Source organism: Benincasa hispida, chromosome 11 (assembly GCF_027475165.1).
Source record: "Benincasa hispida cultivar pf3 chromosome 11, pf3_genome.v1.1, whole genome shotgun sequence".
Taxonomy (NCBI): Eukaryota; Viridiplantae; Streptophyta; class Magnoliopsida; order Cucurbitales; family Cucurbitaceae; genus Benincasa; species Benincasa hispida.
Window position 1 is genome coordinate 64024897 of NC_143488.1, and position 26356 is coordinate 64051252.

Genomic DNA, 26356 nt, shown 5'->3' on the forward strand with positions numbered 1-26356 from the left:
TTAATTATATGAATTTCATCCATATAATTAGTATTCGAATCATATTCAAATATAATTCCTCTCAAAATAAATTTTATATTATAATGTATCAAACACATCATATTAATTATATCATATATGATTAAGCTAAATTAATTATATCACATATAATTCATTTCCTCAATTAATCTAAATAATTCAAATTAATCCAAAATTAATTTTCAATAATCTCTATTGAGTTACAGAGGGGGACCTTATGGGCCTGTAGATTGAAGCTTCAATGGTACTTGGATAATTAATTAAACTTCTTTACATTATCCAACATCCATTAACTGTCGGTCGCTCCATTAAAGATCGACAACTGCACACTTTACACTATAGATATATTTCTATGTCCATTGGATATAACTAGTCAATAATGTGATGAACCTTTACAAATTGTTCGTAAGTACAACTGGTTCAAAATTACCATTTTGTCCCTGTAGTTATATCTAATTAATTGGTATCATCGATCCCTCTAATGAACAATAAGACACAGCTCAACTAATGACCAAACCCCTCTCAGGCCAAGAGAGGGTGTGGCACCACATTGTTTAAGTCCGAGAATCAACCCTTAAGGGAGAAATTTATCTACTTACCTCAACATTAGATAACTTTGTTCCTAGCTCCTCGATCAAACAAATCCCTAAAATGTTAGGCTTATTGAGTCAGGGAATTAGTCACTTTCACCCATACAAATCAAATGACTGCCTTCATGGCAGGGAGTTTCACAACTCACTCAGGATTTAGGTCATGTCATCTATGGTCATCTTGGTGAAATGTAAGTCTCTATTATCAACAATGTTATATAATGAGACTAATCATTTCGTGGTCTGGTCTTATACAAGCCCCAAAATACCCCCGCTCACATTTCATCACATGAATGATTAGGATCATAATATTTGTAGCACTTTACAACAATTGTAACATTTACAAAGCGGGTCGTATTCATAGTGTCACTAGGATAAGGTACCCAGCCTTATCCATCTACTACATACTATTTAGGTTATCACTTAAATATGATCCACCTATATATCTCTACATATATTTTTAAGCTACAAAAGATAACCTTGGATATTAGTTTATTGGTTGATGGGTTAATGCTACTAAATGTTATATAAAATATCTCATATTTTATTAAATAAATAAAATTGTTTGTATATCACAATTACAAACTACATAATCTACGAGATTTAGGGCATCAATCCCAATACTATCATCTCCAGCTCCCCTTCTTTCGATTTTGCATGCGTCGGTACTCAATCGTTCATCAACTTTAGCAGTTCCCTTTGTGTGCTTCAATTTTTGCTCGTTCAATTCACTCGCTCCTTTTACAGCCAACAAACTGCATTTGAAGAGTCAAAGTCTTTAATGTTTTTGTAAATAATCTTCAGGTTGGTAATAAAACACCGAATGTATATATTTTTCTAAATGGATTTGTCATATTCTAGTTTTATTATTCAATTTTTAGAAGAAAGAGGTTCAAAAATTTTTTCATGTGCTTTCTTGTGCTATTATGCTTCTCCTGTTTTTTCATGGATACGTGGATTTTTAATACTTTTCTTTTTAGAGTTAGTTGTTGTTATGATGTTTGTTTGAAGTTTGAAGATTGAAGTTTCAAATAGATATTAGACATCTTAGACTTTTAATGGATATTGTTATGATGTTTTTAAATGTACCAAAAAATAGAAAAGAAAAAACAGTGAAAAAAAAACCAGACAACTCATCCCAGCCCAACTCGGGTTGGGTTGGGTTGGAGATCCTACTAGGGTCATTCGGGTAGCCAACCCGACCAACCCAAGTTTTCAAGTTGGTAAAAAAAAATCCTCCAACCCAACCAAACCTGTGTATACCCCTACCTATACCCTTGCCCAACAAGGGTTCGGCTTAGGATGTCTGACCCATTCCAAGTCTAACTCTCGAAACAATCACCCCTAAAAGGGGTTAGACTAATTCTTTGATTATGTGGGGTCTTCTGTCGAATTCCTCTCAATATTCCAATGAAATTTAGTATTTTGTAGATTCTCTACATGCTTTACATCGTTGTAGAGCTATTGAAGACTTCTATTTTGCTAAATGCACTCGCAATTTTGTAATGATCTCAAACATCATCGATTTGGCTTGAAGAGACTATCCTCCATGGGTGGATTTTTTTTTAATAGCCAATAGTTGATCTTTCTTTTATTCTTCCCCTTTTTCTTTTCTATATACACTTTTTTTATGATTCGGTCTGTTTTTCATATATTCTAAAAGAAAAAATAGTATGTTATGTTGCTATCTAATTAATGATGTTAACGATAAAGCCTACATAGAATCATTATTCAGAGTTTAAGATTGTAATTGATTTTTTTTCAGAGACGGAAAAGGTACAATGGCCAAAAGTACAATAATTTACTTATAATTAACTTTGCAACAAATAAATTCATACAATTGAAAATTTGGAAATGACATGTGATTGGAGAACAAGACATTTTTACTCGTATCTCTTATCATAGGGTTAATTAGATTTTTAAGGTGATTTTCTAATTTAATTAGGGAAAAGGGGGTGATTTGAACTTATTTAGGGGAAAGAGGTAGATTTTTTGTCTTTATCCAAATGTAAAAAAGAATGCGTTTGTTAAATAGATGCATTCTGGCCTGCGTCAGAGTGAGTTGTCAACTTACTCTTAATGTGTCTGTCATTCAGACCCCAATTTCGTCTTCTTCCGCCTCATTCCCCCTTAAAACAGTTTATCTTCCCCTTCATTTTTTCATCTTCACCCGGACCGTATTCATCTTCCCCTTCATCACTGAATTTTCATTTCATCTTCACCCAAAAGAAAATTTCATCTTCCTTTACAGTTAACAAATTTTCATCTTTCTTCATCTTCCTTTACTGACAACAAACATCCAAAAATTCCCTTTATTTCTTCCACCTTCTTCCTTTATTTTCAAATATCGATCATCTTCTACCTTCATTTTCACCTTCATATTATTAATTTGTTTTAGTGTAGTATTTTATTTGATAAGTTGATATATTTTTGTTATTTAACAAAAAAAATAAGTTTTTGACAATCTTTTCGGATTTTTTTAATGTTTATTTTGTTTACCGTGGATATTATATTGAATAAAAGTTCTAGAAACTATTATTCAAAGTTTTTTTTGGTAAAGTGCAATATTTTTCTTTTAATAAGTTGATATATTTTTTATAGTGGGTTAATTTCTTTTGTATTGATTCTCACAATTTTTTTTATATTGGTTTAATTTCATAGATTATCATAAGGGAGAATTACATGTGATTAACATTGTGTTATATATGTTTGGATTAAGTATTAAAAATTTGTTATTAGACTTCTAAATGATTCTAGATTTTTTAATGACATAATACTTTGTTTATATTGAAATGATTAGCTTTGAAAAAGAAAAAATTTACATTTGAAATCATTAATAATTTATTTTTCTCTATTTTTTTTAGCATCATACGTAATAGAAAAATAGTAAAAATCACATTTTCCATATCTTTTAGCATCACATGTAAAATTGAGAGATTTTTTTACAAGAAAAAAAAATCACATTTTCTCCATACTTTTAGTAAAAATAATCTAACTCAAATTTTTAAAAATAAAATATTATCTTTAATTCAAGTTCAAAGAATATTTAACGAAATTTAAAAATAAGTATTTAAATATGTTCCTAATGGAGAAAAATAAATCTTTTTAAATGTAAAATTTATATTTAAATATTTTTTTATTTTGCCAAAATTTTAAAATTTATTAGTAGTTTTAAATGTAAAATTAAGTATATGTTTCTAATGGAAAAAAATAGTGATATTACTTTATTTTATGGAGAAAAAAAAAACTAAAACGACTTAAAGAAAGAAAATGAAATCTAAAAATAGATATTTACATAAGAATTTAAAGTTAATAGTGGTATTGAATTTAAACTAAAACATTTTATTTTATAATGTATTAATTGTAGATTTTATTTTATAGTGGATTAATAGGATAATTTTTTTTATAGTCGATTAATTGGACGTTTTATTTCTGAAATGAAACAAAAATGTAAAATGTCCATAAATTTGTATTAATTTTTTTATGTTTTATTTACAATGGCTATTATTTCTGAGAAACTCTACAATCAAGTCATTCAAATGTTATGTATATAATTATTTACTATTATTTGGAATGATGTATTGATTATTGATTGTTGAATATTGAATGTTTGAATTTTAATGTTAATGTTATTGTTAGTATTATTATTGTTGTTATTATTATGTTTACTGTTTATTTAATCAATTTATTTTGGATTATTCACCTTAATATTGTAAATTTTATGATGATTAAAGAACAAAGATTCATGTCAATATAAAAGAATATTTATCATTGATTTATGGTCAAATGATGATGCATGACTTAACAATGTTTATCATGACTTTATATGTACCTTTTATTATTCTTCTGTTTGAAGGTGGATATTATTTTAAAGAAAAAAACATTCCTTTATTTTTTTAAAAAAATTCCTTTATACAAATAGTAATAACACATTAACATAGTTGACCTAATATATACTTACATATATTATGATAAATATCATATTGCATTGACCAAATTATGATGGACGTTGTGGAATTTTTATGTTATATGCATAGAAACATTGTTAATGGGCCAAACGTGATAGAATATAATAGGCAACCATCTCTTCATATAAACATGCATCATCAAGTTGACTTCAACACATTAATCGATGGATTATGTGATGTATTATCTATAAATAGAGATGATGAGATAGAGGTAATATTTAGATATGGTAATTATGTAGCGAGATCTACTTTCTATATCCCCATCTCATTACGAAGTGGGGCTGATGTACGGTTCATGATGTGCAACGCTCCATACCCTCTAAATAGAGTTGAACTATATATATCACAGCCCAGTGTCCCAAGTCCATCCTCAAGAGAGAAGAAGTTGAAATTACTATTGAGTTGGAAAGTCATAATGTGGAGGATGAGCATTGTGATCCAACTATTGCCACAAACGACGAAGAAGTTGAAATAGACGATGATGATATCGATCTAGATCAACTACCTGGTCAATTTTATAGCATTCATGAAGTCTTCAAAACATTTATTGAGATAGACCTGAACGAGATGAACATTGAACCCGATCCAACAATGGGGGAAGACAGTAATATGGGGTCTGATTCACTGCTTAAGGAGATGATATTCAATTCTAAACTGGATTTAAAAAATGCAGTGAAAAACTATTCAATCATTCAATATCAAAATTTTGAAGTCATTGAGTCGAAGAAAACAACATAGGATGTTAGGTGTAAAAGATATGACAATGGGTGCATGTGGAGACTTCGCGCGGTTTGCCGTAAAAAACACGGTAAATTTGAAATTACCCAATATAATGGCTCACATTTCTATATGTATGCAAGACTGAGCCAGGATCACAATCAATTGGACTCGGATCTAATTGCATCTGAGGTAAACAACATAGTGAAAAAAAAATTGTCAATTGACATCAAAACATTACAAGATATTATCTTGAAAAAGTATGGTTATTCTGTTAGTTACTGGAAAGTGTGGGACAGAAGAAGAAAAGAAATTGCGAAGATATTCAGAGATTAGATCGAATTATACAATTTGCTGCCTAAATGGATGAATATCTTTCAAATCACAAACCCCGGTACAGTAGTCCTTTAGAGGCTAAATGAGGTGGATTGTGATGAAAGGATTGTAATGTTCAATAGCGTTTTTTGGTCGTTTGGACCTGTTATTGAGGGTTTCAAACATTGCAAGCCGCTACTTCAAACTGATGGAACCCATTTGTATGGGAAGTATGAAGGAACATTGTTAATAGCTACCTTAGTCGATGCAAATGGTCACGTATATCTAGTTGCATATGCTATTGTACCAGAGGAAAGTGCTAACTCATGGGGCTGGTTTTTGAGAAATTTAGTTATTTATTGTAATTGTCCTTATTGATTATAACTTCTTTTACTTATTTATTCTTTATTAATTGTTAATGTATTTATTGATTGTATTTATACAATGAAGGGTGTATTCTTTATTAATTGTCATTGTATTTATTGATTGGAATCACATTAATTTTTACATATTTAAGTTACATTTAATATTGTTTTTATGGGATCCGATGGACGAGTATGTTACCACAGAGCCATACAACGACTTGGCTTTGTATTTATAGCGCAACCATAGATCTGAGGCTATTTGGGAAGACGAGCATATCGATGCTATGCATTGTCAGCGAAGAAAGGTTGTTATTCGAAGGCACGAGAACCTAGACCCTCGTATATTGAACTATCTATGAGCTGCAGGATTCTACAAAATCTCTTGTATAAAATTTATACAACTAGACTGACATATGATTACGACATTAGTGGAATGATGGCGGTAGGAGACACACACTTTCCACATGTTATATGGAGAGTGTACAATTACACTTCAAGATGTAGCTATTTAATTTGGACTCCTGATTAATGGAAGGCCATTGATCGGGTCACTAAATTATGACTGTGAACAATTTTGTGCCCTTCTTTTAGGCGTAACCACGAATGACGTCGTTCTTAAAGGAGGTCGTCTAAGCCTACCATGGTTAGCTGATCAATTTAACAACTTCACCCATCTACCAGATAATGCAGATGAAGAGGACCTGCAACGATATGCTCGAGCATATGTTCTCACGTTGATTAGAGGATTGGTATTTCCCAAAAAATCCAATAGCAGATTGCACATGATGTATCTTCCTCTCTTGGTAGATTTTGATGTTGTCGGGACTTACAGTTGGGGGGCTAGATGTCTTGCATGGTTATATAGGAAACTATGCAAGAGTGCAGTTATACATGGAAAAGACATTGCAGACCCATTTCTATTGCTGCAGATTTGAGCATGGGATCGATTTCCTCTTCTAGCGCCTCGACGACTCCATCGATACGAGAATAACTTAGGTGACAGACCACTTGCAGTACGGTAAGCATATTTACCTCATTATTGTTGTGTTCATTATGAAATACTAATAGCTAAAATTCAACTTGTGATTACTATAGATGGAATGACAACTATTATGTAATTAGAGCACCGACGCATGTTCTAGTATAGTATAGACACATACTAGATATACATATGCCTAACCAGGTAATATTTTATTCATTCATATATCATATATTCATAATGTTTCAATCTTCTGGTTCATTCATATTTTGACACACATGCATGCAGATTATTTGGGAGCCATATAATCATCTCATCTAACTATTGCCACCATACTGTCTCGATGGTAATGAGATATGGATATCCAGATGTCCATTCATATGCTTCTTCGTTGTGGAGTGGCATCACCTAGATCGTGTGATACGTCAATTTGGGATGTTGCAGCAAATTCCTCAACCATGCAACACAGGTACCCGACTTCATTCACACGATCTAAAGGGCAGACATGAGAGAGACTGGGTTGCATATTTGGCTCCTCAAATTTCAATATGGAAAAATCGTTAGAGTTTAGTTGTTAATGGACCTCCTATTAACAACGGTGTAGGTACTGAGCCTGGATATATTGAATGGTATACCACTGTGAGCAGGCGGTACATAACTAAAACAGAAGCATCCTATCACTTGTTGGTATGAGTTTATTGTTTACTAGGATTGTTTAATTTATTTCTTCTTTGCATACCAAAATAAATTTTAAAGTCATTGACTTGTTATTCAATTCTTTTTCAGGTCGAACTTCCAAATTTCCATTATCTGCTCAAAGTGCCTTGCATAGACTCAACTCTATATATCGAGTGCGATATTTTGATGGTGATGTTCCAATGGAAGAACAAGGTGATCTAGCAAGACATCAGGATGTTCTTATTTGATCTAATGTTTGGAATGAATATCAAACAATGCCACTCGATCATTTTACACATACTTCCATGATGTCCTCTCCCTCAACATTTGAATTTTTTCCAACAACCCTCAGTACACTAAGTATGGAAGAAGGACAAGCTTCACATGTCCATCCAGATGTCCATGACCAGTATGTGACATATCAACAACGTAGTGAGGGTATACACTTTACAGAGGAAAGTCAACCACCAAGTGTAAGAGGGCATGGCGATCGTAGACACTATGTGACTCAACATGATCGATCTAGGGGTAATAGAAGATCTTCTTCTAGTCGTGAATAAAGAACATTGTACATATAATTAAATTTATTAATGAAATTCAATCATGAAAATGTACTTGCAGTCTACAACACATCCTAAAGAACCTTGAATATTATTTACAATAGTCGGAAGTTAATATCTATATTTTTGCATAAATTTCTAACAACTTTAGACAAAAGAAATAATTTGAAATTAGAAATTAATATTGAGTATATCAAATCAATCATAGAAATTTCTTAATCTCAAAATAACATTATTGTTTATACTGTTAAAAAACTAGGAATATTACTATCAAAATAAAAAACGAGATTAGTGAGATAGTTGATTTTAAGTAACAATGATTTAGAATTAAACAAATGGAATATTATTAACTATAGAAAAACATAAATAATGAAAGAGTTGAGTTTCGGGTTGTTTCAAAATTTAAAGTTGGTTCATTAGAAGTTAAAAGAATTAAAAAAATAAAAGCAAAAATATTTTATTATTTTATTAATGAACTTATTAAATTTTGGATTATTTTTTTATTATTATTATTATTTTAGGAATGCGTCTCCTCTAGAGACGCATCCTTATTTTATTTTATTTTTTAATATATGCATCTCTTGAAGAGACACATTCGGATAAGGATAAAAAATCTACACCTTTCCCCTAAATAAGTTCAAATCACCCCTTTTTTTTAATTAAATTAGAAAATCACCCAAAAATCTAATTAACCCCTAATAATGAATCAAAGGTAGTCTATAATCTATAATATATCTAAAAGGGGCAAAGTGGAAAAATCTTTACGTTCCTATTTTACTCCTTATATTTAGATATATACCTACTATACCCTTGTTAGTTATTTATATGTGAACCTTTGCACATTTTCTAGCATCATTTCATTCAACAAAACATCTTTTCATTTTGACCCCTCACGAATCAAAATCCTCACACACTTTTCTAACAAAGCATCATTTCATTTAATATGTGTAATGTGAGATTAGAGATTTTAGAGGCAATCCATGACATTGGGCCACCGGCAATATCTTCAAGTAAACAATCTTAATAGAACAATATAAGTGTTCATTTTGGTTATATATTTTCAATGTGTTGTTATTATTATATTTTTTTTTTTTGGCCAAATAGAGAAACTCTTCTTATGTTTTTGTCTATTAAAAAGAGAAAAAAAAAAAGAGTAGAAACAATAGAGAATAGAGAAGAGAGAGGAGTGATTTTCAATAAATCATTCTCAATAAAACGGTTGGAATGCCTTGAATTTGTTAAAATTAATTAGAGTTTGGTTATTTTAATTAATTAAAGTTTTTTTTTTCTAGATTAGTGAAAGCATAATTAGAGAAAGTTGATTGAGAGAAAAATGTGATAGGAAGAACATGGGAGAGATATAGAGAAGATTTGAGAAAATTAAGAAATGGAGAGATATGGAGAGAGTTAGAATATAATCTTCCTAATTTAAAATTTTAAGATCTTTAGTAAGATTAATTATATTATAGTAATTCTTTTGTCAAAAAGTTATATTATATTGATTCTCCTCATATTTTTATTTATTTTTATTATCTAATATAAATTTTCTTGTATTAATTCTTAACCACATATATTTATCGCTACATTTACGAGATGAAACTCTTTTTAACCTTTCTTAAATTAACAAAATCAAATGACTATATAATTCTATTCATTTCAAGCGTTTTGTTACTTAATTTGAAATAGAGGTATTAAATTCTTCTAAACAAAAAGATAAGAGGTATTAAATAATCAAATAATGTTTCATGGAATGTAAAAATAACAAACAAGCTCTCTTTTTTCATTCTTTCTAAAAATTAAGATATTCATTTAAATAATAATAATAAATAGCAATAATAATTAGGCTTTTTCTATACAATAAATATTAGCATACATATTAAAAATATTAAACTTTTGAGATTTTTTAAACAAAACTTTTTGTTTAATTTTGTATGTATAAAAGTTAATTGAAGTGTCTATTTACCATTTTAAACATAACACGGAATTATTGGTAAGAAAATATAATAATGAGATGTTTTTGTTTATTTAAATAAAAAAAAATTACATAATTTTAACATATAAAGAAAAAAATCTTGGAAAAAAACTATAACGATAACAATACAAACAAAATCTCTAGAAAAAAACTACAACCATACATAAATATCCACCAAATTAGAAGATTTATCTCATACATAATAGGTATTAGACATAATTTGGTTTTGTAAATATTAGGAAGTCGGTATTGATTTATGTGGTTTTGAAAAAGTGTAGTATTCACCAAATCTATTAATTTCTATATAAATAAATGCTAAAAAATTTACTATATTTAAATTTTTTTAATTAAGATTACGAGATTTTAAGTACACTGCATATGTTCCTTAACTAGTATAATTAAATAATAAGTAAAGGGGAAGTAAAAAGCTTTTTTTTTTTTTAATAGTTGATTGCATCAAACTTGTTCTTAAATCACCGATTAACTAAAAAATTAATTTGATGAGGGAAGGAAAATTTAATATTATATAATCTAACCATCTTGAAATTGAGAGTAAATACAAATGTTTAGTGGTATTGACGTGCGCTTCGATTCAAGAGGTCGGAGGTTCAGTCCCCCATTCGTAATTATTGTACTTAAAAAAATACAAAATGTGCATAATATTATTGAGTAGAGGTTGACACTTGAATAGAAAATAGTACAAGTATGATTAGCTGTTACTAATAACAAAACCCAACCAATGAAAGAATAAAATAATATCTATAGATATTTTCTCTAATAGTATGGTCTAACTCGAACTTTTATCATATCTATATTATTTTATAACTATAGAGCATAACTGTATAGGATTATCAAAATATCCTCGTTGAACTTATAAAATATGAGTAGAATCAACTCGAGCATAATTTGTTATTATTATTTTTTAGTTCTACAACATGTGGGAGTAGAGATTCAAATCTTTGACATTTTTCTTTGTCGACGATTGATATCTTAGTTTTTAACATAATTTTAATTATTTTTTAAATACAATAAGTATGGTGAATGGAAGCTTCAACCTTCTGACTTAGAATCATAACAATGAGATAGATGGAAAATAGAGAGGGGCCACAATAGCAAAACAAGAGTAAAGAGAATTGAATGTGAGGAAATTGGAGTATCTAACACATAGGGTTAGAATCAAAAGCCCATGAACTCATTATTTTCATGTTTACATGCATTAACAAGACTAGTATGGGCCTATTTTCTTAAGCCCACATATTCAATATGATTAAATGCAACAATAATATGGCATGGATTTTATTTTATTTTATTCATAAAAAATTAATGGTACGTGTTAGGTTTCGTATAATATTTAAATATTGTTGAAAAATAATCAACAATAGGAGGTAGGAGATAGGATCACCTCAGTACTTGAATAACACTATTGAAGGACAATGGATTATTAGAAATAAAAAAAAAAATAGGTCTCGTTTAGTAATCATTTTGTTTTTTAAAATTAAGTCTACGGACACTACTTCAACTTTCAAATTTCTTCCTTTAGTATCTATTTTTTTTTACCAATGGTTTAAAAACCAAGTCAAATTTTAAGAGCTCAAAAAGAATAACTTTCAAAATGTTGCTTTTATTTTGGAAATTTAGCTAAGAATTTAACTATTGCACTTAAAAAAGATGCAAATCATAGTAAGAAATATAGATAAAACAGACTTTATTTTTAAAAACAAAAACCAAAATTAAAATAGTTACCAAAGTGAGTCTTAGAAAGGAAGTTGAAACTTTTTAAAATGGAGTGATTAGATAGATAGAATAATTTTAAAGATCTTGTTTTTTTTTTTTTTTTAAATAATTTTTAGAACTTAATTAAACACTTAAATAGTTTTCTAAAGAAACTAAAAACTGTAGTAAATAAACCACAATAAAACAATCATGATTATGAAATCGAAGCCTAAATAATTAACAAAATCATATTTATTATAGGTTGAATTTAGGCTAAAGGCCCATTCGTCACAACCTACAAGGTATGACGAGCACAAGTACTAAAAGAGATAATAAACCTTGGTAAACATTTGTTCTACCTCAGTAACATGAATATAGCCCACATAAATAATAGGGGTAGTGTCAGACCATTAAAGGGTACAAATAAGGAGGTATATGACTATAATTACTTTTGATAGTGATTAAAGCAAGCACTAGTAGAGCGTAGGACATTTATTATCACCATAAATAGATATTTTTTTAAATAATATTACTTTAATAAATAATGGCAAAAATAGTTTTGAACGAAAAATATTGACAAAAATAGAGTTAAAAAATAGTGGATTCATACACAATCATAAGAAAACGTGTATGCGTTACACAATTTATCTTATACCGATCCACGATTTAAACTCCACTTGACTTCAAATATTCCCCAAAAATCTCCCCAAAATCCCCCGTTTACAGGTTTGATCTCCGAAAATCTCCATTCCCCAAAAATCTTCCCAAAATTGTGGAGCCTTTCTCTCCTTCTTCTTTTTCTCTTTCTTTCCATTCTTCTCTTTTCTCTTTCTTCTTAAAAAAATCTCAACCTTTTGGTTTTTCTCATTTAATTAATTAAAATTTTCATATTCCAATGTCTATCGCTGTATACCTCTTTATTTTCATATTCCAACGTCTACAATTGTCTCTTCATAAAATTGTCCATTTGATTTCTTCATTTAATTAATTACAATTTTCAATTCTCATATTCCACATTTTTTTCTCCTTTTTTTCACACAATCCTTTCAGTAAAGAAAGAGATGAGGGCCATGTATAAAAGAAAATTGTAAAAAAAAAAAAAAAAAAAACCTCATAGATGGAGTCACGATTTTGGACTCATGGCAGCCACCTAGTAGCTGCGTTATGTTGGTGGTGACACAATTAATGAAAATCATGTACCGGGTACACGATTTTTATCCCAAGTAAACCCACTTTATTTTTGTCAATAGTTTTATCTTTAACTTTATTTCTAAAATTTATTTCTTCAACCACTTTATTGTTAAAAAAAAATTTCTCCAATATCATTGGAAAAAGACATGTTTAATATTCAATTGAGTTTTTTATTTCTTCAATTTAAAAAAACGTTTCTAAAAATGTTAATGCTTATTTGATAACTACCTCATTTTAAGTTTTTTGTTCTTGAAAATCTCACCATTTCCTACTCATATTTTTCTTAATTTTATACAAACATTTGAATTCTTAACAAATTTTCAAAATAAAAAATAATATATTTTTTTAAAACTATTTTTTTTAATTTTCAAAATGTGACTTTGATTTTGACAACGATCATAAAATCAACCAGACCATGTAAACCATTAGCTTGAACTAATACTCGTAGACTTGTTACTTTTTTAAAACAAAGACCAAATAATTGTCAAATACGACTTAAGAATTTTCAAAAACAAAATAAAATCCTTTTAAAAAAACATAGTCCTAGTTTTGGAAACAAGCACGTTTTCTTTTTATTAAACCAAGATAGTTACGACACTAAAATTCTCTTGTGATCTACTCGTTAAATAAAATCACAGAAAAATAGTTTTCAAAATTTTGTTTGGATTTTTCGAAATTCGAGTAAGAATTCATATGTTTACGTATTATGATCATAATACAATGGCATGAATCAAACATTTTCAAAAGCTAAAAAACTCAAATATCAAAAAGGTTTTTTTTTTAAAAAAATATTATATTTGCTAACAGAAAATTCGGTGATCATGACAACCACATTTTCGATTCAGCTAATGCTAAAATGGATTCTTCATCTCTTCATTTCTCATCCACAAGGAATCACCAAATCGCAACTCCACAACAACTTCTCTTTGTCGTCTTCCACTTAAGGTGTTCAAACCATCGGGGTTTCACCTTCGCCGATAAGTTCAACGGAGATCACACAAGCGAATGCTTGGTAACTGTATATTTGTATGTCACTTTGCCGTTTGGATATATTCTTCTGAGTACATTGGTCCTCTAGGGTTTTTGGTTGCTGAAATAGGAATTTTATGGCGACCAGAGTGAAACAACTTATTTAGGGAAAATGAGTGATTTTTTTTGTCCCTATCAAAGTGCGTCCTCTTGAAGAGTCACATTTGGGAATATTTTATTATTACCGCATTTTAAAAAATATTAAATCGATCATTCGAGAATATTTTATTATTTTTTCCCATACGCTGCATTATGTTGAACACGATCGTTTAGTAATCATTTATTAAATTACTATGCGATCGTTTAATAAATTATACACGATCGCTTAGTAATTTATACACAATCGCTTAGTAAATTATCTAGTAATTTATAGTAATTTATACATGATCGCTTAGTAAATTATACACAATCGCTTAGTAATTTATACACGATCGTTCACTTATCAATGATTTGTTTATCCAATTGTAGATGACGTTACTTCGCATCTTTGTACGATTTGGTGGGGATTGGGATGAGTCCGGAAGAAATTATGTTGGTGGCACTTAGTTATTTATATTCTGTACAACACCAATTGTATTGTACAATATGTAATTTTAGCACAAATTTATTTAAATGATCCCTTAGTTATTTATTTGCTTAGTTAAATATACAACACCAATTGTATTCTACAAATTTAGCATAAATTTATCAACGAAAACTAAACGATCGTGTAACAGTTAGGTAAACGATCGCTTAGTATTATCTAAACGATCGCTTAACAAAACCTAAACGATCACTTCGTATTAGCTAAATGATCGCTTAGTATTATAAATTAGTACATGATCGCATAATGGATATCTAAACGATCGCTAACAATTAACTAAACGATCGCTTAGTATTATCTAAATGATCGCTTATTATTAGCCAAATGATCACATAATGGATATTGAAACAATCGCGGAACAGTTAGCTAAACGATCGCTTAGTATTCTCTAAACGATCGCTAAACAAAACCTAAACGATCGCTTAGTATTAACTAAACGATCGAATAACAAAACCTAAGTGATCGCTTAGTATTAGCCAAACGATTGCTTTATAAATTAGTACACGATCGCGTAATGGATATCTAAACGATCGCTTAGTAATATCTATCCAATCGCTTAGTAATATCTATCTGATCCCTCAGTATTCTCTATCCGATCGCTTAGTAATATCTATTATTGATTTGATAGTAATATTGCTATTTTGAGATTAAGAAATTGCTATGATTGATTTGATATACTCGATATTAATTTTTAATTTCAAATTATTTTTTTTGTTTAAAGTTGTTAGAAACTTATGCAAAAATATAGATATTAACTTTCGACTATTGTAAATAATTGAATTTCAAGTGCATTTTCGTATTTGAATTTCATTAATAAATTTAATCATATATACAATGTTCTTTATTCATGACTAGAAGAAGATCCTCTATTACACCTAGATCGATTATGTTGAGTGACATAGTATCCACGATCGCCACGCCCTCTTACATTTGGAGGTTGACTTTCCTCTAGAAAGTGTATAGCCTCACTGCGTTGTCGATATGTAACATACTAGTCATGGATATTTGGATGGACATGAGAAGTTTGTCTTTCTTCCATGCTTAGCGTACTGAAGGTTGTTGGAAAAAAACCAAATGTTGAGGGAGAGGGCATCATAGAAGTGTATTGATCGGCTGGCGTTGTTAGATATTCATTCCGAATATTAGGTTGAATAGGAACATCTTCATGTCTTGCTGGATTACCTTGTTCTTCCATTGGAACGACACCATCGAAATATCACACTCGATCGTTTATATATCCATTACGCAATAGTGTACTAATTTATAATACTAAGCGATCGTTTGGCTAATACTAAGCAATCGCTTAGGTTTTGTTAAGCAATCGTTTAGATAATACTAAGTGATCGTTTACCTAACTGTTATGCGATCGTTTAGATAAATTTGTGTTAATTTTGTAGAATACAATTGGTGTTGTACATTTAACTAAGTGATCGTTTAGATAAATTTGTGCTAAAATTACTAAGCGATCGTGTATAACTTACTAAGCGATCATGTATAATTTACTAAGCGATTATATGCGATCGTGCATAATTTACTAAACGATCGCATAGTAATTTACTAAATAAAATATTCTCGAATGACACATTAAATGATCATGTATAAATTACTAAACGATCGCATAGTAATTTACTAAGTGATTGTGTGCGATTTTGTTCAACAGACGCATTAATACGCCGTGTGGGGAAAAAAACTAAATAGTATATTCCCAAATGACCAGTTTAATTTTTTTTTTTAAATGCGGCGTACGGGGCTAAAAAAAAATATTTCAGAATGCGTCTCTTCAAGAGGCGCACTTGGGTGGGAACAAAAAAAACCCACCAATTTTTCCTAAATAAGTTGAAAATCACCCCTTTCCTCAATTAACTTTCAAAACCACCCCAATCTAAATATTCCGGTTTTTCAAAATAATCAATTAAAAAAAAAAAGAAAAAAATTGGAAGTGTAATATTTTTTTTATAAGTATCGTTTTATTAGTACTTCATAATTTTCGTATTTTCTGTCTAAAAACATGAATTTTTAATCAATTTCTCTTTTAAAAAACTATTTGACATTCCAATTTCATTTTATAGGTATTGTTTTGTTACTACTTCTTTGGCATAATTTTTATCTTTTCAATCTAAATACTTCCATTTTTAGTCCATTTTTTTTAACAAAACTCTTTTTTAGAGAACATTCGGGACAAGAAATATCCTTAAACTATAATAACTATATTTTACTATCATAAATACTATATGTCGGTTGTTACAGTATTTACTATTTGTTACCGTTTTTACTATTTTACCTTCATCATATTTTTATTCTTTATTACGGTGTTTACTATTTCATTTTCAAACTAAAATAGTTTACACCTCAAATACATACTATTATAACTTCAACTAAAATAATTTACACCTCAAACACAAATTATTATAAGCCAACTATAATAACCTAAGATTATAATAATCAACTTTTTGTCCCAAACGTCCCCAATGTTCAAACTTTGGTTAGTTTTTAAAAACACTCCTAAAACATAGATAACTAAATTAAAAAAAATCAATAGAGCATTATCTGTAATTTATTTTTTAATAACCCTTTGATTTTTGTTTTTGATTTTTGAAATGAACTTTATTTTGATATATTTATGTACTTTTAGGGTCGGATGGTTCATGTTTTGTTATATGAACATTTTATATTTTGTTTGTTTTTTAGGATTTCATTTTTTAAATCCGAATATTATAAAATTAATATGGCCTACTTACATGTGTGATTTTTATACCCAAGAGATATGGATAATAAAAATATGATTTAATTAATTGATAAATAATATAAATTAATCACTTTTATTAATCTCTTAATTAATTATTAAACATAAATATTATTTAGACTCAATAAATTTCAACAAATATATTTACTATTAATATTTTATGTTATTTTAAATATTTAATATAAATTTTATTATTAATTATTATTATTCTATTTAATTTATATTAAATTAATTATCTTTAACAATTAAATTAAATAATATAATTGATATTTAATATAAAAATACATTTACTTTATGTTAAGTAATTAAATAATGCAAAATTTAACTTACCACTGCATTAATTGTTTTCTTACCTTAGTAATTCGTTAATTTTGATTTCTATATACAAAATTGGTATATCAAACACACATATTTAACTTCCATATTAATTATATTGCATGCTCAAACACGCCTTATATTTAATATTCATATATTAGAATATTTAAATTTCATATATTTAATATTCATACTCATAAAATAATTTATGCTATCTAAATAGCGCTTTTGGAGTTTTTTTTTTCTTTTTTAAAAAAGGCTAAATTTTGAAAACTAAAACAATAGTTTTTGAAAGTGTTCTTTTCCTTTTTTTTTTAAGGACTTTTGACTAAAAAATCAGTTTGGCTAGGGAAAATGAAAACTAAAAAAGTTGAAAAAAAAAACCACAATTTCTAAAAACTTAAAATTAAATGGTTATCCATGGGAGTCTAAATTTGTAACTTGTTAAATTTATTTTTATTGCATGTATAATGTAATAATAAATATTAACCTTTTATTATTCGTATTTAATTTTAATTTAATATTGAACTAAAAAAAAAAATTTAATCTCAATAGTTTACCTTTTTACTCTTTTTCTCTTATGAAATTAATATGACGTTTAGATGTGTGACATTTTTCTTCAAAACAGGGAAATCGAAATAATGACCTGATCTTTTGATAAGAGAATTGTTTCCACAAACTTAATAAATTCAACCTTTGCAAATACAAGAGAAAAAAATAATATTAGTTTTCATTTTCAATAATATCTTTGAACTATAAATTTGGGTTAGAGTTGCAATTTTCCCCTACTAAAGGAAAAAAAATCAATAAAAGTCAAGTTTTGTGCTAAAGTTAATTTGATTAATACACCAAATAAATTTTAAATAGTTTCACCAAAATTTACAACTTTTTAAAGAAGCACTGATTTTTGTTTTCTTTGAAATTTGTGAATGTATACCAAATTTATGTTTTATTTCTATTTTTTTTAGTATAACAGAGGATTTGAACCACATATTTATTGGTCATTAACACATTCATATGCTTGTTGAGTTATGTTCAAAATAATAATTATTTATTAATTACGGTAAATACAATAATAAAAAAATTTTAAGTTACTAATTCTTTTTAGTATTAGTTTAATTGATTAACCATTTAAATATAATTTCATTTAATAACTTAATCTTATTATTTAGTTTCAGTTTTAATTAAGTTAATGCTTATAAATTTTAGCTATTTATTTATAATATTAAGTTAGTACTACTAATAAATCTTTATTCATTATGTTTGTTTGATTATTAATTCATAGTGAAATCAAAATTTATTATTTCTTATATATTAATATCAATAGTCATATTTAATATTAATTATTAGGTTTACTATTTGGACTCTGTAATTCTGGCTTTACTCCATTTTAGTTCCCATCTTTTCAAATGTCATTTTGGTCCTTATATTTTAAAGTTTAAGTCATTTTGGTCCTTATATTTTTTAAAATAGGTTATTTTGGTCATTATTATGTTTTTTAACTTTGGTTCATTTTGGTCCTTAAACTTTAAGAAAATGACCATTTTGATCCCTTAAAAATGAAATAAAAATAGTTAACAAGTTAATAATTAAGGGGAAAAAAAGATTATTTGCTCATTACAATGCCATACAATTGTTCAGATAATTAAAATAAAATTTCACCAATGTGAACATAGTTGGAATATAAAAATCACGCCTCAATTAGTTTAGACAGATTTCTACATGTTAAACTTAAAAATCAATTGTATGACACTGCCTTATTATTTTTTTAAATACAATAATTGTGAAAGAAAGGTCGATCCTCCGATTTAAGTGAGGATGTGCATGTCAATTACTATTAAAGGTAAGTTGTATTAAATCTTAATTATCTTTCTAAATAATTAAAAGATTATTTCTCAATCCTCTACCATCCTACACATTACCAAATTCTCTTTCAATGTTGTTATTTTTGCTTTGAATGGTCTAAAAACAGAGTTGTCTTGGGTTGATGGGGTTGACTCCATCCAAGAAGAAAAAGATTCAGATACTTGAAGATTATGGAATTATCAAACCTTCTCGGTGTAAGATCTTATATGTATGAGAGTAAATGATGCGTGAGAATAAGATAGATGACTGTATTTGGTTGCTCATGAGAATGCTATCAGAATTTTATGAACAAAAATTATGTTTGCGTTTAATTATGTAATTAAACATGAAAATATTATTATAATTATAATAGATTAATAATTTAAAGAATAAAAAATATTCAATATATCAATAAAAAAATTAATTATGAATCAATAATAATTTTAATTATAAATATTTGTTGACAAAGTAATTAATAATTAAAATTAACCAATTAGTGCATTTAAAAAACGTTATACTAATTATAATCTAATACTTAATCATTTTTATTATTAATTAAGTTCAACATTAGTAATTTTCATTTTAATTAAATAATATAAGAAATATATTTTAATGGACAATATATTATATAAAAAGGGAAGAAAATGAGAAAAATATGATATATTAATAAAGAATACTAAAAAGTATTTTGTAAATATGATATGTTAATAATGAATGAAGTAATAAAAATTAATCAAAATAAATAATTAATTTCTTATAAATAGTTAGTGATGATTATATCTTCATAATGAATGATTAAATTAAAATTAATCTTAATAAATAATTACTTGATTATTGAAAAAAAACACTAAAGAAATTTATTATTTGTTGGAACGTACCATTGCGCAGCGAAAGTAACCAGGATACATAGACACACTAATTCATTAATTTTGGCAGAAGTGAAAGCATGCTTCAACAGAAATAAATGGGTTTCAAGACATACCTTTGAAGAACTTCCTCTTAGCTTGAAATCCAGTTGCAAATCTCCTCTGAATCTTGTTGTAGACCACCTCAAGATCTTTTCTACTATCCTCTTGGCGCTCTAGATTAAATAGTGGAACTCAAAATAAGCCTGAATTAAGGGAATTTAGAGACAAGCTCATGTCGCAACCCAAATGAAAAATGTCTTTCTTCTCTCAAATTTTTCAGAAAAATTTGATTGGTTGCATTACTTCAAAAAACTCAAATATCTTCAATATATTGCAGACATTTATGCAAAAAGATTTGCTGTATGAGATGCAGCTCATGCTTGGAGTTAATGAAGCTTGAAGAGTGGGTTGTTGGTAAGCTACTTGATGAAGACAATGGAGAAAATCAATTTTCTATTATGTGTTTTTTCCTTTCTTTTTCAATTTATCAAATATTGATTTCATAAATCAATTCTTTTAATAAAATTGAAAATATTATTAATTTTACAAAATTAATTTTCTTAATAAAACTAATAAACAATTTAAATAATTGTAATTAATATAATAACAAATATTAAATTAATTTTTACACAATTCCATTTCAAATATTTAAATCATATTTAAATATTATTTCTCCAATTTCATTTAATTCTAATTTGAACACTTTAAATTAATTTATCATGCTACTCTAGAGTGAATCCATTTACGAGCTAGTAGGGGGACCTCGCGGACCTATAGATCATGGGCTCCAACGATCCGAGATTAATTGGTTAAGCTCATTAGACCGAACTAACCCCCATTCGTTAACTAATGGGTGATTCCACTAAAGCCCATAGCTGAACTCCCCTTATTGTTGATATATTATGTCCACTCGATATAACCATGATTAGTAAGTTAACCCTTCACATGTTGTTTGTAATAACGGCTAGGTCGAATCTCTGTTTTATCCCCGAAATTATCTCTTGTTCATTAAGTTCCACCGATCCTCTAATGAATAATTGATTTGTGATCCAATCAACAAATTAAATCCCTCTCAGGCCAATGAGAGGGTGAGCCCTCTTGTTCAAGATCCAAAATCAGCACTTGAAGGGAACAACCTCTCTTCTAATCCTAATCGGGTATGAGTGAATTCCGTCTTGCACCATATGTCCCCAGTTATTCATTCGATATTATCCCCAAAATGGAAGGCTTATTGAGTAGAGACAGTTGGTCTACTTTCACCGTTTGTAGATCAAAGGACAATTCCGAATAAACAGGAGTTCATAGTTAGCTCAGGATTAAGGTCAAGTTACCTAGGTCATCGTTTTGAAATAGTCAGTCTTAAACAATAAACAACGTTATAAAGTAATAGTGACTGGTTTCGTAGTCCGATCTTGCACAAAACTTATTTGCACAGGACGTCCCTACTCCTCATGTCATAACATGCACGAATTAGGATTACTTCGTATGTATCACTTTACAACTCTTTGTAACAATTACAGAGTAGGCCACATCCAATAGTGTTACCAGAATAAGACACCCAATCTTATTCATATACTATAGATCATTTTGACTATTTACTCGAACCTAATCCACTTGTATGTCTCCACATAAAGTTCAAGTACTCATGTAATAGTCAAGGGACTTAGATTTATTGGATTTCTAAAAAACAATATATTTAATAACAACTTATTGAATTTTCAGAATAAGTTCTATTGTTTACAAACCATGAGTTTTAGGACATAAAACCCAACAAACTCCCACTTGGACTAAAACTCCAGCGGTAACTTATATATCTGATATGTAAGACTGAGTTTTATAGAGAAATACAATAAACTAGGGCATCCCATACCCATGGTTTACCATTCGATATCCCATACCTGATATTTTTCTCACTACCCTAGGTTATTAACCTCTGGTATTTTTAGTCTTACTAGGTGATTCTCAAACACTTTAGTTGAGAGAATCATTGTAAGCATATTAGTGTACAATAGGCTTTTATTAAACTATATGAGGAATGCATCTAATTCTCAATAATGACAAGGAAGCACATTTTTCTCCCACTACATTGAGGTACTCTCAACTCTTTGATTAAGATGCATCTGACCTATCTTAACAACTCTTGTTAACAGTCAGATCTAGAAATATTTAAACTTACTATACTTTGATCTTAGCCGTTTAAATATCTGAATATTTGCAAATGGTTTTTAACAATTTTATTTCTTAATAGAAATTGCTTTGAGATAGAACAAACATATTTCTGAGGATGAACATTTCATTCAAAACAAAAATATGTACAATATGTTCATTACATGATCACAAAAACAGGTAATTAAACCAAGCAGCAACTTCTCCTACTGGTCAAGCTGAGTAAGCGGTCTTCAGAAACTAAGTTTCCTGTTTAGCTTTCTCTGCTTTCTTCTCAGCAAGATATTTAGTGCAATTTCTCTTCCAGTGCCCTTTCTCGTTGCAGTGGAAATATTTCCCTTTCTTTATAGCGGTTTTCTTGCTTTTCTTGCCAGCAGGCTTCTTCTTCCCTTTCCCTTTATCTTTCTTCGCTGAAATAATCTTACTCTGCGAAGAGGAGGCAACATCAGGCTTGGAGGTAGGGTTGGCAAAATTCTCCACAGGCCCCCACCCCGATTGGGGCAGGGAATCCTCGATTTGACCGGGGATGGGGTCAAACTGGGGAAATTTTTCAGGGCCCCGTCCAGGGACGGGGCGGAGATGGGGATGGTATCCCCACCCTGACCCGAACCCCGATTAATCCCCGACCCCGATTTTATATATTTATATTTTTAATATTTTATAAATATATATTTATAATATATAAAATAACTTATTTATATGTATGTTTATAGTGTATAGACTTATAGTGTTATGAGCCCAATATTGAATATCTAAATTCTAAATCTAAGTCCAAAAGTCAAGTCCAAATTTAAAAAATTAAAAAAAATCCTAAATTTTGAAAACACTACGTTGCGTCTGCCATCTGGTTAGTCTCTGCCTCTCTGGGTTGCGTTTGGGTTCGAGAAGACCTTCAGGCTTCACGCGTCCGTCTACCATACCGTTCAGTTCGTGAAGAGTCAAAGACGTATGTTCAGTTCATTCAGGTGTCCGTCTGCGTTCGACTTTGAGTTCGTTCAGGCGTCCGTTCAGTTCGTGAAGAGTCGAAGACATTCAGTTCGAGTTCAGGTGTTCATTCAGTTCGATTTCGAGTTCGTTCTTCCGGGTTCGAGTTATTCCGAGTTCGTTCAGCTCGAGTTCGAGTTCATGAAAACCTTTCAGGCACCTGTTCGAGTTCGAGTTATTGCCAACCCTGCTATTCGACTTCCAAAAGAGGAGATCTGGTAAGATAATGTTAATACATTAGATTAGTTTGAAAAGTTGATCAAATGGTTGGTAAAGACAAATGGTTGGTAAGGATATATTTTGATTGTGTTGTTTTGTTTTTCATTTAAAAATAGAGACTTGTGTTGCTGTCCTAATCTATCCATTTAAGTCGCGGCCGTTTAAAATCTGTTGCCATTGTTCGTTGATTTCGTGATTCGAGCTTAGGAGTGTATTGTATAAAATAATTGGAAGAATAAGTATAAATATGAATGATGTGTTGATGCGTTAGTGATGTAAAACAGGACGCATGATACTCCTTTATGGACGTTCAAGTTTTCCTAAATCAGATCCAAGTATAAATCCAACTTAGGTTTCTGGTAAGTCTAGGGTCGAACTCAGGGATTCAAATTAAAGCTAACGTAGACCTTGCATTGTAACTGTTGTAGGGATACTCTAAGTGTGTGGAGAATTGAGTTATTTACACTAAGGTGTTGTGTGTGTGTGCAAGAAGATACAAAAGAATAGAGTAGAGAATGATGGGTCATGTGAAAATGGAGGTTGATGCAAGTGATATGCGTCAATCTAAATTGGATGTACACGAACAAGAATATGATGCGAATGAGATGACTTATTTATCTATGTTTATGCATTAGACTCTATTTCGACATTTCTCAATGCAAATATCATACAATACCTATCTCTAGGATGTATATGTCAAACACAGGATGCAATAAACACCAGTGTGTCTATCTCTAGATGTACTAGGCGTTCTAACTTGATGTTGGCTTACTTATTCTCTCGAATAGTTAAGCTAAGATGCTTTTACCAATCGATTTAGTTGGCATAAGAGTTTGAAATGGAATTTTGCATGAAGTATAGATGCATCCAACATAAACAAGAAATAAACAATGACAAAATATGATAGATCAAATATGTGAATTTATAAAGAAACTGATTGTCTTTACAAAACCAATACTTAATCAAATGAGTGATGAAGGCGATAAGTAAGATGAAATGAAAGGAGTCAAGTCGCAGAGTACAATCTCTTATCCTCTTTGGCTCAATTTTAGTCGTGTACAACCACTTGTGGAAGAATTGGAAGAAGTGTCTCTCTTCAGCTCGACTTCCTCCGCTCCTTGATCTACGATGTGGTGGTTCTCTTCCCTCTTGTTCTTTTCGACACCATAGCATAACTCTCTAAGATTCTAAAAACTAAGGCTAAAACTTAGACTAAAAACTGAGAGGAACTCGAAACTTCAAACTCGGTGGGATTTCTTCTATTTATAGGCATCGGTCTTCTCCAACTTGATGATGGGCAACATTAAATTCTATACCCTGATTAACCATCTGACGCTCAGATGCTTTTCAGACGCCGCCCGCTATAGGTACCCATGCTTGCAAGTGGTGATTTAACACAAACAGCCTGAATCAATGAATCTTCCTTGCGTTGAATCCCTCCGATGCATGCCCCATGCGTTAGACTTTTCCTGTGACACTTTTCTTAATCATGCGCTAGTCTCTTGTTGAGATCCTGTAATATTATGCGTTAGTGCCGCAATGTTTGAGCAATAAACATTCTTTTGCATGAGTTTGATAGTGTTCGAGTAATTCCATTTGTTTTTTCTAAAAATGAGGAGATTTTATCATTAAAGACCATAATTGTTCCAACTTATGAGCCACAATAATTTGTATTTCTACAAGTTATCAGTCGTTCAAGCCGGTAAACATTTTATAAAAATTAGTGTTTGTGTATGTTTGAATACTTTGAATTTTAGGCTTGAATATATTTGAAAAGTATATTTGAATGCTTTTAATTTTGTGGTTGAATATATTTGAAAATACTTTGAGTCTTTGTGTATGTTTGAATTTTTTAATTTTAGGTTGAAATCTTTGGTAGGTTGTATGCTTTGAAAATTAAGTCCAAGTCTAAAGAGGATTTTTTAAAATTAAATCTTTGGTAGGTTGAAAACAATGTCTTCATCACCTTCTTCAAATAAAGATTCTCCAAGTCCAATCCCAGATCCAACCCCAAATTCAACCCCAAATTTAACTCCATGCTCCTCGAATGATGATAATTTGAATGTTGATAATTGTGTCATTCTTGGTGAGGATATTGAGAAGGGATCTTTAAAGAGAAGATTGACATCGATTTTTTGGATGAATCTGTCTTATCTCGATCATCTGATTTTGACATTTTGAGTTGGTGAAAATTGAATGGTGTCAAGTACCCCATTTTACAAGAAATTGCAAGAGACATGTTAGCCATCCTGTTATCTAGTGTTGCATCAGAGTCTTCTTTTAGTACCTGTGGTAGGATTGTAAGCCCACATCGTAACAAACTTCATCCGAAGACAATAGAGGCTTTAATATGTGCTCAAAATTGGATTGCAACTGAACTTTTGACAGATTAGTTTGTTTATTTTGTTTGACCTATTTTTAGCATTTAATATATTAATAAATAGTTTCTTTTGCATTTAATATATTAATAAATAGTTTCTTTTATTACAAATATGTGA